We start from the raw sequence: 16,535 nt of genomic DNA, 5'->3' as shown, positions 1-16,535 counted from the left end.
GAGAAACCAAAAAAGCACTTTGTTTATACATTGTTGTATTTTTTGCGGGCGGTTTTGTCTAGGCGAATTGGTTCGGGCGGTATTGACGAGCACTGGTACGGGCGGATTTAATTTGGCGGCAATATCTGGGCGGCAATGTTCGGGTGGTTTTGTCTAGGTGCCTCGAAATATAGATGGGAAAGCTACATCGCTCGACAACCGATCATCGCAGGACAAATATTATTAGAACCCAGGATAAATTAAAAGGCTTGATTGATGAGATAATCACGATGGCCTTCACACAGCAGTGAATCAAGAAGAGTTGAGATGTTTATGACGATGCCATAAAATAAAACCATCCGGGAAATTGGTTTAGATAGAAAACTACTTTTTTGCGGTAGGGGATGCAGAATTTAAAGTTCCGCTACTGAAGTAAGCTTAAAGCTACTGCCCTTCAGCCCACACTGCCTTAACGACAGTGTCGTCGGCAGCGGGGGATTACGCGGAGGCTTTAATCATCGATTTTTTATTCCCTCCGCGACGTAAATACTAACAGACGTAATCCCCAACTAGACATTGTGCCCTACATTGCGGATTTAAGGCTTTTAATATTTGAAAAAAAAATCTATACTCCCTTGTCCTTCGTTGTCTGAAGATATTTAACCTTATTGGGTTCTTATTATTAAATTATCCGGTATAAAATGTAATTGATGTATGTTGAAATGAAAAACTGAGGAGAATTAATTATCGATGGGTCAGTACTGGTAAAACATCCTATGTCCAGTTTTTACCACTATTTAGTTATTTCATAAAAAGCCCTCAACCACTACTACACCATATTATATTATTATATTGTATGGCCGAAATAATATTATTGACTCATTCAAATAGGTACATAATATGTCCAGTTTTTACAGCAATTGAATTATTTTATATGAAATGCCATTATGTTTATGCTGTAAAAATATTGTATAGTTGAGAATATTTTATTAGTACCCAGATATCATATCTTCTGCTTTCATAGCAATTGAGTTATTTCATACAAAAACGTGCATGTACTATATCGTACTACATTCACATTGTACAATAATACATATAGTATTTTTTTTTGACCATGTCCGATCCTAATAAGATCATATGGCCCTCCACAGAGTGGGGGTTTGTATTATCAGATTTTGTTTTTACAAGAACTTGATGTCAGCCACTTGCTCAACCTATTAGATCCATACTCTGACTCATACACAAAATTAAAAAACAATATTGTGTACTTGCCAGACCCAGGATTCGAACCTGGGATCCACGATGCTATAGGCCGACGCTATCGTAATAATAATTATAGTATAGGTAGTTGAGAATACATTATTGACTCGTTCAATATGTACATAATATCAATGAATTAATCCACATATGTTGTATATCCAGTTTTGATACGTTTTATAAAAAAATGAATTTAAATTGTTCAAATTCATTTAAAATTGAAAGCAAAATAGATATACATATTAGATATATTTGAATGAGACAATAGTACCAAATATTAACGTACAATATTAATGTCACACAATTCATACAAAGTTGTCAAAAACGGTGAAGATACCGTGATCCTAACAGCTAGCAAACACTGTCTCATACCAATATCTCGAGTGTGAATAGCGCTGTTGCTTAGATACTGTATTTAGTCAGCTGTCCGGATACTAGATACTCCAGGTTGGCTGAGATCTCTAAGTTTCGGGCAGCTCCGTGTCAAAACCCCAGTATCGGATATATGAATCCTCCGTGTGAAATCGCTGTGAGTTTTGACTCTTTTTTATTAATTAATATCATATTATGATAACAATATTATTACCAGTGCAAAAACAAACAACTTGGTATTTTCGCACGCTGCGTAGTGTAATAATATCAAATATCCAATAAACCAGAGACGAAGCATATTCAAAAATAGACGCGGGAAAAGGAAATGGGTTCTGAAAAATATAACGGAGTGGCTTTTGAAAAACAGTTGAATATACTACTAGCCCTAGAGACACGAACTGAAATGCCACGAAAATATTTTTGAAATAGGCAAAATAATAAACAAAGCCTGAAACTTTATTTGTATTTCGACGCACCGTGTTGACGGGAATTGTTTTCTCTAGAGTCTACGCAGGGATCGACAAGTGTTCAGGAAATAGATATGAAGAATAGAATCGTATTCTGCTGTAATTAAGTTAGTATCATATGAAACATCGTCTCCGCCTGTCACGTTACATAAACATACCTAAACCAAAACTAGGTAGGGTTAGTCAAGAAGAAAAATACAGAAGATCCCTCACACCAAAATGCAACGGTTGCGTCAGAAGAGAAGGCCGTTCGATCCCTTTGATTTGATTACATTAACCTTGACTTTACAGATAGACGGATTTCTTTGCTAATCAGTTTACCTTGACGGTTGCTTTCGCACGGCATACTTTTAGATTCGAACGAACAAAATATTGCACATAACGACATGTCGCCACTTTTTAGACACCCCCGACTGCTTTGTATTATTGCTGTCATGTTTAATAAAAACAATGTGTTTGGACCAATTATAGTAGCGCTAATCCTATACACATTATCTTCAGACCATCAAAGCGTCAAGACTTGCACTAGTTTGACACATAGTATCATAACCCCCACATCCTGAAGCGGCCCCCCAGGCTTGGATCTTTGGCGGCCCCCCTACTTGTCGCTAAAGATAAAGGAAGAGTGACGCTATACAGTAGCGTTTTCCAAATGGTGTAATTTAATTATTTAATATATTAATAATAAAATTAATGTGTATATTTAGTTTTTTTTTGTATACTATTTTATTACATCTTGGTATTTTAATTGTGAAGTTATCGAGTATCGATACACAATTAAAAATTGTATCTTACAACCACATACTTTTAAATAATAACAATATTTTTTACTATTAGAGAAAAATTCTGATGTGTGTTTATATCATTTATCTGGTCGACTCGCTACGCCGGGCCCTTCTCGAGCCCGGGCCCCCAGGCTAAAGCCTTGTTAGCCCCCCCTTTGTGGGGGCCATGCATCGCGTCATCAAAGAAGTAATTCAATTACTATTTACGGTTTATCCAATGCTGCATAAATCAATGTTATTCATAAACAATCATAAACCCATTACCACACAAGTACAGTGTATCCGTGTGAGTGATCTTACTAGTTGTATGAGTATGGGGATACGGAGCCTGCCCAGTGCGCCCAGCATGTCAACATTAAAGGTCAGTGTCTGGATTGAATCCTTGTATAACCCCTCCAGGATCCAAATCATCCCCTTTTCTACAGTCTACTAAAAAGCACCGCCAAAATAAGCGATTCAATTTATCAATTATTCGTTAAAAACAAATAGTTACATAATATAATATAGATAGAATTATTATATTGGTAAAGTAATATTATGTTTTTTATATCCATTTTAATGTTTGCTATTCAAAAAGCTCTGTCGTAAGCTTCTCAAATTTTTGGTGTTACACTGAAGTTTTCACTCTTTATATTCAGTCTATAAAAAATAATTAAATTAATCAGAATAATAATACGATAATGCAAGCGATGAAATTTCTTTAGTCAAAACCAATTTGTACAACGTGGAAGAGGGCCATAAGGAATGCCACTTTTTCATATTTTTCCGATCCCTGGGCTACAGCCAGGGGATTCGATGCCCCAGTTTGATCGGCAGCCTGCGGAGCGGGCGAACCGAGGGCGAGGCGAAAGGTAGGGGTTAATAAGGTGGCGAATGAGGGGATGAGAGCACGAAAATATTTGCTTTTCTACAAACATTTTCAATCAGCTTCGACCACAATCCAGCGGAAGGCAGCACTGCAATTTCCAGTGGACAGGATGAAAGTTTTATTCTTTTTTCTTTAAGTAAACATGAGCTTGAAACATAGCTCTGCTTGTTGCGAAAATAAGCTTTAAAGAAGACAACAAAAATAAACAAATAAACACAGTGTGCGTTCAAAGGAAATAGTTCCAGTTTGATATTAAAATTTGTATAATTAATATTATGACAAACAATAAATAAAACCGGATATGTCATATTATGTTTTAAAGTTTTAACGAGTAATTCTGTTAATCTTCTTTCTTTAATTTCAGTTTTTATTAATTATAAAGAAAATATTTTTTGAAACTATTCCTCTGTCTATTGCATTGACAGGATTGACACTAATTTTCATTTATGACATACATATTATATACAGCAGTTTTGTAATTATTTACGATTCTTAAAAAGTGTACATTTATGTTAAGTATTAAGGGCGGACGTGCTCAGCGTGGGTAAAAATGGAGCTTTTTTTTATATTTTCAAAGCATGATCCTGGACATTCCTTAAACGTTGTAGATAATCTATTTATATAATTTTGAAGCCTTATCATCCTTTATATTTATTTTAAACATTTGATGACTGCATAAAGTATTTTTATTACATACAATAGTATTTTTTTAAACCTCTCGCTCTAATGTTTTAGAATATAGTCATATTTCAGTACATAAATGTGCAATGGTGTTAAGATTTTTTACATTTATTAATTTTTAAACGCATTTATAAAACCATTAGTATAATATATATCGACATTATTATAGTGAACTATTTACGATAAAAAATATATTGATAATCTCTGTGATCCCAAATTTGACAAGAATTAGGCATTTTATTATTGAAAAAAAGGGTAAGATTTACACATTTTATGATAATTCTAAAGACACAAATTATAAGCTATGTCTTTGACCATTCAAGTGTGATAAACATTCTACAAATAATGATTGCTTTATAATAATTATTGACCTAAGCATAAGGTAGTGTTTTTTTGAAATACGCCATTTCTTTTGGCATTCCCCAGTGGTTAAGCTACAACATACGGCCGTAGCCATAAATTGACAAACTAAAACTGGAGTAGGGAGTAAAAACATGTTAACGCGCGAGTTTGAACATGTACCTAACCGGAAAAAAAATCTTTTTTTTTTAAACGGAGGTTTAGTGACCTACGCTGAGCATGTCCCCCCTTAATAGACGGCAATATTTGTTTGGAAACTCTTAAAGTAGTAGTATTATTTATTATACATTACAATATTAAGACGTAAGTATTTTGTTGAAACAAAAATACGAATTGTATTAAGGCATTAAAAAAAATATATGCAATTTACTATTAGGTACTGGTAGGTACTAATAATTTACGTCTGCTAAAATGGAAATCAAAATAAATAGTTTAACATTTATCGTGTGTGTTCGCCATACATACAGTTTTTATAATATATTTTATAAATAAATATTATTTATATATATTATTTGGAGATTAAATGTTTAATAATAAATTAATAAATGTAAAAAACTAAAACGATATTTAGTGTTTTAATCAATCGCTATAGATGCGCAAGATGGCCGAGAGGCTTACGCGTCGGGTTTTGATGTTTTAGGTCCCAAGTTTGAACGTTGGGTCTGGCAAATACACAAATTATTGTTCTTCAATTTGTGTTTGGAGTCATATAGATTGATAGGTTGAGCAAGAGGGTAACATTCGTTTCTGGTAAAAACAAAAATATGTCCAAACCTTCACTCTGTGGAGGCCCATATTATGATCCTATTAAAATAGGACATGGTCAAAAGAAGAATAATTGATATTGCATTTTAATGGATAGTTTTACTTATGATTGTAATACAATTATTCTTCTTCGGCCATATCCGGCCCTTAATTGGAGCATATGGACACCTCGAGGCGCCTCCAAGAATCCGTCGCTCGCCAGTCTTCTTGCATCGTTATAGGTCAAAGCAACATCCCTTGGCCCTACAGTATATACTCTATAGATAGCATTTAGTGGCCTTCCAGGACTATCAGCGTAATGAAAGGTTGCTTGAGGCGTTCTCTTATGTCCTCGTTGCTCCCAAAGTCGTACTACAGCACACCCAGTATCCGTCACAAACATTTGTTTTCGAAGTTCAGTATACGGTTACTATGAACCTTCGGAAAATGCCATAATTCGCTACCGTAAAGCAGCACCGTCATAATTCAAGTTTCGAATAGGCGGCATTTGGTTTAGATTAGATAGTTATATTGATAAATATACCTATATTTTTCTTGTTAAAAATACCAAAGTATATGTTTTTGCACAGCGGAATCTGCGTCACCGGAAACACTGTTGAAACAACCTGTTTTATGAGATATGATATTTAGACGGGCAACAAACAGTATGATATCAACGGTTAGAATTGAAATTCAAAATGATGACTGATAAATTGGAAACAGCCGAGTACGTCAGGCCATTAATAAGGCTGTAGTTTCCTCCAAACAAACCCCGCCCCGTTCGATCGACAACAATAGTTATAATGCTAGTGTATCAAATCTTATCAGATCCTTCCGACATTTCCCGTACGGCCGATTCGAAATGTTAATTTCCCATTTATTATGAACAACCCCCAACACAAACTTCATCGGAAAATGAAGGGACACTTTCAATCATAGTTATAAATGTAATGTCTTATGTCCAAAAAATATTGAACTACTTACAACATTAATTGGCAAACTTTTGAGTTATATAAAAGCATTGACATAATTATAGGAAGTTGAAATACGACATACATAGTGCACAAATACTTTGTTTTTATTAAACCATACGTAAACAAGGTTTATTCGTCATTTTTATTATTTAAAAAAAAGTGAGGTTATTTATCACTCGGCAGTGTTTTTGTATTTCAAATAATTCCAGAGTTGCAAAAATGTGTCAAATATAATATTTTCACAGGATTTTAGGACAATAATTTAATAATAATGACGAAGAGGTTTACTAAACGAGTAAGTAAATGCATCAGTAGCTTGATGCTGAGTACCTCTGCTTCACAGAAGTACATTGGAACATGTATATGTCTGAAAGCGATTGAAGACACATATCCATATTCCAATGTACTTCCATGTAGCGGAGGTACTCAGCATTTACCCACTAACCAAATGTTTTTTTTAAATTGATTTTTTACCCAGTCTCTCAAAAGGTTACCGACCACAAAAATTAAATTAAATTAAACTCTAAATCCAAGCCATTTTAGATAATAGTCAAAAAATATTCATTTATTTATTAAATACTTATCTAAAATGATGCCATTAAACCATACACAATTTTAAATATTTTATAGATATAAGAATATTTTTTATCTTCAGTTGTTTAGTCTAAGCAGGTTTTGACGAATTATATCACTAACATATTAATAATAAAATGTCAAAATGTTATTTTGCATATTACAATATGTATTCACTTACGTATATTTGTCTTACTAAGGTTAAACATATAAATTAATAATAAAATGAAATATAAAAATATTTGTCAGCTGTGGGATTCGAACGTTCGCAGTTAATATTTATTATATTTTTTATAATATTAATAGATAATAGCCATTAAAATATTATGGTGATAATATTAAATTATTGAAATAGTTTTATCGATTCTCTTCACATTTATATTGATAATACATTGATTATTACATTATTCTGGGGCTATTTCTGTAGAATCGCGTAAGTTCCTCCCGTGAATCATTGCAATCGTTTAAAATTTAAAATTTTTGTTTTTATTATGATAGTGCAAGCATCGTTTGTTGAATATTATTATGTGAAATACGAAGCTTACTACATTATCAAACTTCGTGGACATGCTCCATAAAGAATAAAACCATTTTGCTTGGAACTATAAAGGGGAACCATAATGCATATAAAAATAAATATGGAGATGGCATTCGCGAGAAATGGCCGGCGAATTTGCCGGATTCAAACCGATTTCGCATTTGTTTGAAATAATAAAAAATATAAACAAACAAAGCCTAAATTCCCTGTCGCTGAAAAATAGCCCAAAAAAGTCAGGCCCTGCAAATAGGGTGTTTTTTTCATAAGGAATAATTTTTGAATTGGTAAACAAAAAAAGGGTATTTCAGTCATAATTCCATATTTCATAAAAGCGAATGCATTTATTATACGTTGCTTTGATGCAACGATTGTTAAAATTTTGTAAGCGCTGCTATATATTTTTTTATTCAGATTAGTTTTTTTTATTTAGCTCTACTTGAGAGTTATTTTCATTGGAAATCACAGACTGGTTTGACATTTTTTATGCTCATCCAAAATGAATTCTTAATATATTACAGCAGGCATTTTCTAACATATCACTTAACATCCAAAAAGAGCTAATAATTGTGATAAATATATCATCATTATCACAGCACGTATTCCGGTGGTTAATTATCTAAATAAGTTAACCGTCTGAACTGTCAAAAAGTGCTATTTTTTAACAGCTCCTGTCTTGACTGTGTTAACTTGTAGAGCGAGACAGAGTAAGTCAATTTTAAATATTGAGAATTGAGATGCAAGGTCTGACTGTTTTGAAATATGATGACATTACGGCCGCCGTCTTAATTTATAGTTCCCCGCGAGCTGTCAAATGTCGTATGTAGTAACATAATATTTGTTTTACTGCAATAATTACATTTTATGCTGCAATCGCAAAGGCATGACTAATAAAATTGTATTTTATGTTGATATGTCTGACGTGTTAATACAAAATGTTGGGTTCGGTCTAATCCACTAGTACGAACATACCCGAATTTGACTGACATGTCTACCAAGCTAAATTTTCGACGTATTACGAATTAGAGATAGCCGCCGATAACCGCGTCGTGTATGGAATGCCTTCCGTGTTGATTTGGACTAATGAAAATAACGGCAACGTGCCAAACTGTTAAGATTTGACCCACAGAGCCATTGAATATAATGAGACGGAACACAGACTTACGATCAAATTAGGTGTAGGTAATTTTAGTTGCAGCAAATATCATTACATCCATGGTTTGCCAGTAGTTCAAAATACGCATTTTGAGTTAAGTATTTCATTCCATGATCAATTAGTTCATTATGTAAATAAATTGTATGTAATTTACCAACACAAGCCCTAACATAAATAAATGGTAAACTATTGTAGGTAAGTATGTAAAATTCAGATCAACATTACTTAAAATCACAAAATCTGTAGACATGTAAACAGTGCAAAACCGTCAACGCCGAGGTAAATTTCCAGGGGTGCGCCTAACTTTAAAATGCCTTGCATTAGTGTTACAAGCGTAAATAAATCTTATCTTGATCTAATTATCATCATTTAGAGTAGTTAGTTAGATCATGGTAACGTCATTTGAACTAAACTTCACAATATTTTTTTTTCGACCATGCCCGATCCTAATAAGATTATATGGGCCTCCACAGCGTGGAGGTTTGTATTAACATATTTTGTTTTTACTAAAAATGTATGTCAGTCGATTTGCTCAACAATATGCGCCAACGTACAGAATGTTTATTTTTCGGTTGCTTTCGATTCAGTTTGTGTTCTGATACAAAAAATTATAGGTTTGTTAGTAAGTACCTACAAAGTATATGGAAAAATACTTTGTAAGTACTAACTGGAAAATGTACATATGGATTGCCAGTGAATTACATATTCTTTAAACAAAAACCATCATTATTAAATTTGTCGTCAAATATTTTCATGACTCGGAGCGTGATCCATATTATTTTATCGTCAGATAGTTTTTCAGCCAAGTTCCAACCATTAGTCCATTCGCTCCATCTAAATATTATCCTTTCAGAGTTTATTTAAAAGAAATAAAACTCATTCATTAATATGCAACGCCGTGAATAATCCACTTGGCAGTGGGCGGTACAGAGCCGTATTCATTTTTCGACTTGAGGCCGCAGCTCTCATGCTGCTTTGATTTTGACAAAGGTCGTATTTTTGTAATTTTATTTAGGGATCTTTTGGCAACAAAATAGAAACCGCAGATAAAAATAATGCAAAGTGGGGAAGATTTTTTAAATACAGAAATAAAACGAGGGAAATCCTTGAGTTTTTCTTCTTTATTTGGCATATAACAGTTTTTAATATTATATGTGTATATAATATTATGATATCAATGGCAATGACTCCATACGAGGATATTATTTAAACCCTATTTTCTCAAGAAAAATATTTTTTAGTTGCTTATTAATGTATTGAAATAATACCTAACTTCATAACTACCATTGGCGGGTCTTGGCCTACTTCAAAAACTTTCCCCATTCTGGACGATCCAGCACCGACACTCTCCAATTGCTTTGACCGAAATCTCTTGTGGCACAGTCCAGCCATCTCAATTTCACCAATCTATGTCTTCTCTTGCCATCTGGGGTTGCGTATATCCTCCGGCATTCCAGCGCAGTCTCTGCATTTTCTTATTCTAATTCATCTTTTCGCCCCCGCAAAATGTGTATAGTTCCTCATTCATTAGTTTATATTCTACAAAAATAATATAATTTGCACACGATATCTGTCTATAGATGTGTAATATAAATTGATTGAGAACTTACTCATGCGTAGTTATGGCACTAATAGATACAATATAAAAAGACTGCAATTAATTAGGAACATTTCACGCATATAACATAATATACATACATACATACACACGTATTGTAAAAAAACACACACACACACAATGTAAAAACCAGTGTCATATTATTGCATACCCTGGGCTGTATATATTTTAGCCTATCATGTTTACAGCGATGTCATTTTTTATATTAATTTACTTGTGCTGGTTATGATGCCAAATGGTCTCTTGGTCAAGACTCTAAACTATAGAAACAGTATATTTTTTCTAGTCCGAGTTCGAACGCAGTCGTGCATTACTTTCTTTATTATTTATTTTAGTGCCTGTTGCATTTTTTGTGATACATATTTTTATAATATATATATTATTAAAAAGTAAAATATAATAATATGTTCTTTTTAGTAAAATACGATGAACAAAATTCAAATTCGTGTCCAGTAATAATATGGATGTCCTAGAACTTTTTTTTACAGCTTACTTTCTTATCTTCACTTTTTGCCACTGCATGATGGACAAAAACTTTTTTTGAGTAATATACCTAATTAAAATAAAATATGTATAACATGCATTCAACTCAGTAAATTACACAACTATACAAAATAAACCAAAAGCTCAACATAAGCTTAATATAGGTAAAGTTTAATTTTATTATAAGCTTTTATATTATTTCTCCATTCGTACTGATTTCTTAAGGGCGGACGTGCTCAGCGTGGGTCAAAATTGAGCTTTTTTTTCTATTTTGAAAGCATGATCTTGAAAGCAATTAACACATTTGAAGATAATTCTAAAGATACTCATTATAAGCTATATCGTTTTATGGCTACGGCCGTATGTTGTAGCTTAACCACTGGGGAATGCCAAAAGAAATGGCGTATATCAAAAAATCACTACCTTATTCATAGGTCAATAATTATTATAAAGCAATCATTATTCGTAGGATGTTTATTACAATTGATTGGTCAAAGACATAGCTTATAATGAGTATCTTAAGAATTATCTTCCAATGTGTTAATCTTGCCCAATTTTTGATTAATAAAATGCCTAATTCTTGTCAAATTTGGGATCACAGAGATTATCAATATAATTTTTTATCGTAAATATTTTACTAAAATTATCTCGTCATAAATTATACTAATGGTTTTATAAATGCGTTTAAAAATTAATAAATGTAAAAAATCTTAACACCACTGCACAGTTATGTATCGAAATATGACTATATTCTAAAACATTAGATGCGAGAGGTTTAAAAGAATACTATTTTATGTAATAAAAATACTTTATGCAGTCATCAAATGTTTAAAATAAATATGAAGGATAATAAGGCTTCAAATTTATATAAATAGATTATCTACAACGTTTAAGGTATGTCCAGGATCATGCATTGAAAATAGAACAAAAGCTCCATTTTTACCTACGCTGAGCATGTTCCCCCTTAACGCTACAGAGTTGTAACCTTGAAAATACTGGTCCTGTAGCGGCGTTGTAATCTTTGGGGATCGGAATTGAACGGATAAATTCTCCGAAGGCGTCAAACTAAGTATTAAACACCGCAGAACTTAAATCGGGAAATATATTTTAAAGGGAAGATGTTGCCTAAAATTATATTGCCTATGGGCAAGATAAGAGGAACTGATGCGATAAGAAACTCAAATCGCCGGGGGTTTTTGGGAGTGTGAGTCGTTTTAGGTTTCGAAATTAATATACCTACTTAAGGGGTAGTAGATTGTTTGACAAATTCTGACATCCAATTAAATACAACTCGATTTATCAAAAGTTTGAGTAAGCACTGGACCGGAGAAACAATGTAGTTTAATAAGGTCGTATATATTTGGTATCTTTCAATATATTCCAAATATTTTAGAGTTGGTATATACTGTCACACCTGCACCTATGGTTCTTCATCATAATGTCGTTTCGAGTAAGTGGATATTTTATAGGTAATTGATAAGGTACCTACTTCATTTACAGTCGGATTCAATAAAGCACATTTATTATTATATTATTATAGGTTATGTGGCTGTCATCGGATTCTGCCTAGATAATTACTAATTAATTACCATATTTAAATAGCATGCTAATTATATCTAATGGCCACCTAATCGTTACGCGCCTAGCGTGTCTTTAGTGCTGAAAGACTTAAGGCCATACTTCAGCTAGGACACGGTCTAAAACGATCGTGACTACGCGACGCGAAGAATGTGCAAATGACGCGTGCAAAACAAAACATAATTTGTCATAAAAAGTCAACATGCGTCCATTTAATGTTATGTACATTGTTCTATTACTATATTATAATAATAATATATTCATTGACATGTTATCTTTTTCAAGTAAATGGGTAATGTTATTTAGTGATCTTTACACGATCTAAGAATTAATTCCCCTGTCGCCATCACAAAACAAATTGACGTGTTCACAGCTCGACTTTCGCTCTCCGATTGCCAGTCAGTCCGAAATCTCGTCGCACCTATAGATGAAAATTATTTGCCGTTTCACTGAAGTACCGTCTTAATACATATTCATTTTCACTTAGAATCAGTCAGTATACATAATATGATTTCGTAATATTATGAGATAGCGAATCCACAATTTATTGCATAATCATTTCAACATATTAACCCATAGTGCGCCGGTCAATAAATGCCAGGTCATAATTGATAGGACATGTCACTCGATTATAAGTTCCCGTTAAAAATACATCGCACCGAATTGACATTATATTTATTATATTGTATCGATTGTACTTTTGTAATTATTGAAACAGTAAATAAACTTTCGCCTCCTCTATCATCACGAACAACTACTACCGTCTTTCATTTGCAACATCTATCCAATGCCGATGTGGAATACCTATACTTATACACAGTTACTGCAATTTATTTATATAAAGGGGCTCGATATAACAACATGCTGTCTTGCTCCAAAAATAAACCTGGAGAAATCACGTTTTGATTCGAATGCTTCACTTGTTAACACGGTCGAAGGAAAACTTTACTGATCACCTCAGGAATGTATAAAAATTGCCAAAAGCTTTTTTGTCAGCTGGTTGTCTGACCGCTTTCATCTCGTCCTTTTCGCTAAAGCATGGGATGCGCTAAAAAGGCGCAAATGTCAAACAAAAATCTTATTTGCTCTAATTTGGTTAATTAATCACGATCATTACTAAGTCGTAATTACGTCGGTTCACGTGTCTGACCAATGTATTATTATGATGGTAACCGTACTTATGTATAACTAAAGGGATTCATAATATGAACTTTTCGTACCTATATGAATACAATCAATCACAGTCTCCATATTATGCCAGTTGATAGGAGAAAATTAACGAAGTCTGTTCGACCTTCAGTTGGACCGAAAGACCATTGCAAACAGACTTGGACGAGTGCTAATTAATTACCTACTTAGTATTTGTATTAGTGTAAGTTTCTTGTGTCATACAAGGAGATAGAAAGTCTTTTTTTCATATGAACTCGACTGAAATAACGTTTGAAATATTAACCTTAGAAATTCTCTACACTTTTTTTACAACACTTACTTCTTGAGACACTTCCAGCAAAACTTTTAGATAACGCTTCTCGTCCGTTACGTTACGATATATGCTGTAACGATATTTATCCACCTAAATTATAAATACGTTACTTAACGCTGGCAATACCGGGCAGTTAAAAACAAGCGGCCGTTATGTTGCAAGACTGAGAAATATTGGACTTTTACGTTGGCACGAATGCGTCACGAACACGGAGAGAGATCGATACGCCAATCGATGTGGACTATTGTGGAGTTCCACACCACACCCGACATCGCAGCAGAAGGACGTCTTTGAAGGAAGCGCCCGGGATCTTTACGTTCGTCGATCGGACCGACCGAACGCCATTGCGGTATTTACCTGTATCAATTTTATACGCTATGGATTAACTTCTTTTTGTCTTTATTATTAATACCCCACAGGATTTATCTTGTAGAGAATAGGCCCTTGATATATGTTCGTTATTTCTATTTCGCATCGACGTGTATATTGACCGACCATGTGCTTCTTAGCTTGTGTTATAATAAACCATCATTTTGATCATGGACTTGTTCCTAATATAAATATTCTTTTATTTAAAATGGTGCCTGACTATTCTCATGTTGTGTTTTTGCCCAATAGAGTAGGTCAGGCATGGCGCCCTTAAATTACTAATAGTTAGCTATACTTGTGCACGAGTTGTTATTTTTGTTTTCTATAAAATCTCATTTTTGCTCTATTTTTTACTCAGGGACTGAGCTAAGTCGTTGTACTGGGGAATTTGTGGTAATATTTCATTACGAACTTGCAGAGTAAAGGCGAGGGAGTTTACACTTTTGACAATTAATTTTATTATCATATCTAACTTTTTACTTTATACCAGCTATACCCAACCTTCGTTACAATGCCTGAAAGGATATGGAGACATAGTGCATGATAATGTACATAAATTGCCTGTCTAAAACTTAAAAGTCCAACTCCAGGAAAGTCTATGTCAGCCAGGCTGCTTGAATTTTGTATTTGCTGTGATTATTTTTATGTTCAATAAACACCGTTCTCTGCATTAATTTTTGATTACTGGGATTCACCCCACTTTAGCCTTCCAATTAAGTCATGCCCCGAAGCTCTGTTCCATGCTGTGTCACCTGAATACTCAACACAATTTTAACCAACGTGTTATTTTAAAACTAATTAAATTATTAGGAACCCCCCTCCATAATCGGAAAAAATACAATTATTTAAGTTAAATGGAAAATTACTTCTTATTATTCTTCATCAGTAACGCATTACTGAAGATCGTGACTCAGGTGATTCGGCTGTCGAGCAGCCTATGAACGGGTCGGCCCCACTCCAATGGGAATTTTACGACACGCAAGATCTGTGGCCACTTGAAGACCAGTATCTGGGGTGGGGTATCAACATAAATGTTCGATTTAATATTCCGATGCGCTATGTCTAAAGACAATACAGTGCAAATGATACAAACGTACATTGACGATCCGAATAATAATGATCCTTAAAACACGCGCATTCTATAACCACATGTGAATACTTGATGTGATAGCTCGTAATAACTTGTTGGTGAACAGACTTAGTTGTAGGTTATATCTGGAAGGTTATTTTATCGCTAGACTCAAAGTCTGAGTATTCAGGTATGGGTATAGAAAATCTGCATAGAAATGTACGGTATTCCGCGGTTGAATTCAAGAAAAACTATAATTAGTAGGTGGAGTAAATGTGGAAGTCAGTGACATCTGCTAAAATCAATAAAAACGGTTCTTGTATATTTAGTAGAAGCCAGCAGCAAACAAATTTTGGATTAGAGGTTAGGTTAGGTTATCATTCTTGAATTCATGAATTTCGCCGAAGTTAGCTATGAAAATTGCCGCTGTTCCCGACTGGCTTCCAGTAAACAGACTTGTACCATAAAAACAATACTATGGATATTTTTCTGTGAGCGCGCCTGGTAATTTAAGTATTTTTTCTTGAACAGGAATATTATGTAGAAGCAGAAAAGATAATACTTTTCTTAGAAACTATTATTTTTTCGATGCGTAGAATATTTTTAGAGAAGAGATATCGAATTTGAAAATAGTTAGACGCAAAAGGCAGTATGGGGGAGAAGAAAATATTTTAATTCGTATATAAACAATGTAAGTTTATCGTTAGTATATATTACACGATATGTTCGCCGTAGGCGTACGCAGGGTTAAGCGGAATATTTTTTCTGCTTAACACTCTTTATTTGCTTTTTATGCAAATAAGCGTGGTGGCATACTGTTCAGGCAGGGTGGATTTGAATAGACCTCATAAACTTTTTTTATATTTATAGCACGCAGAAGAGAAAGGCGACCGAGAAAAACCGCCCTCATCAAATAGGGCGAAGCTCTCTGCTAAAAAAAATCATTCTGCATAAAGTTGGCAATCTAGAAACGGGCCACGACATGTTGATGTAATACAGACGTACATCTCGGTATGCGTTTCAATCGGATACTGTATAATAAAATGATTAGAATGCTTTCCCAGTTATCTTTTTGTTACCTATATAGATGTTATTAATCTAAGCATAAATTTGAATGAGTTATAACAGCTGTTGGGATATGACGGAAAGAAACTTAATAATCGCAGATACAAACCGACGCATGT

General features: G+C 33.7%; 1 protein-coding gene across 1 annotated transcript in view; it reads right to left on the bottom strand.

Annotated features, from left to right (window-relative positions):
* Positions 1-16,535, bottom strand: part of rho-5 (rhomboid-5) — a 477,723-nt gene that overhangs the window by 139,772 nt on the left and 321,416 nt on the right. The gene's annotated exons all lie outside the window — the stretch shown is intronic.

Source organism: Rhyacophila brunnea, unplaced genomic scaffold, assembly GCF_057557595.1.
Source record: "Rhyacophila brunnea isolate RB1 unplaced genomic scaffold, BYU_Rbru_1.0 scaffold_22, whole genome shotgun sequence".
Taxonomy (NCBI): Eukaryota; Metazoa; Arthropoda; class Insecta; order Trichoptera; family Rhyacophilidae; genus Rhyacophila; species Rhyacophila brunnea.
This window is presented reverse-complemented; position numbering and strand designations above follow the sequence as displayed.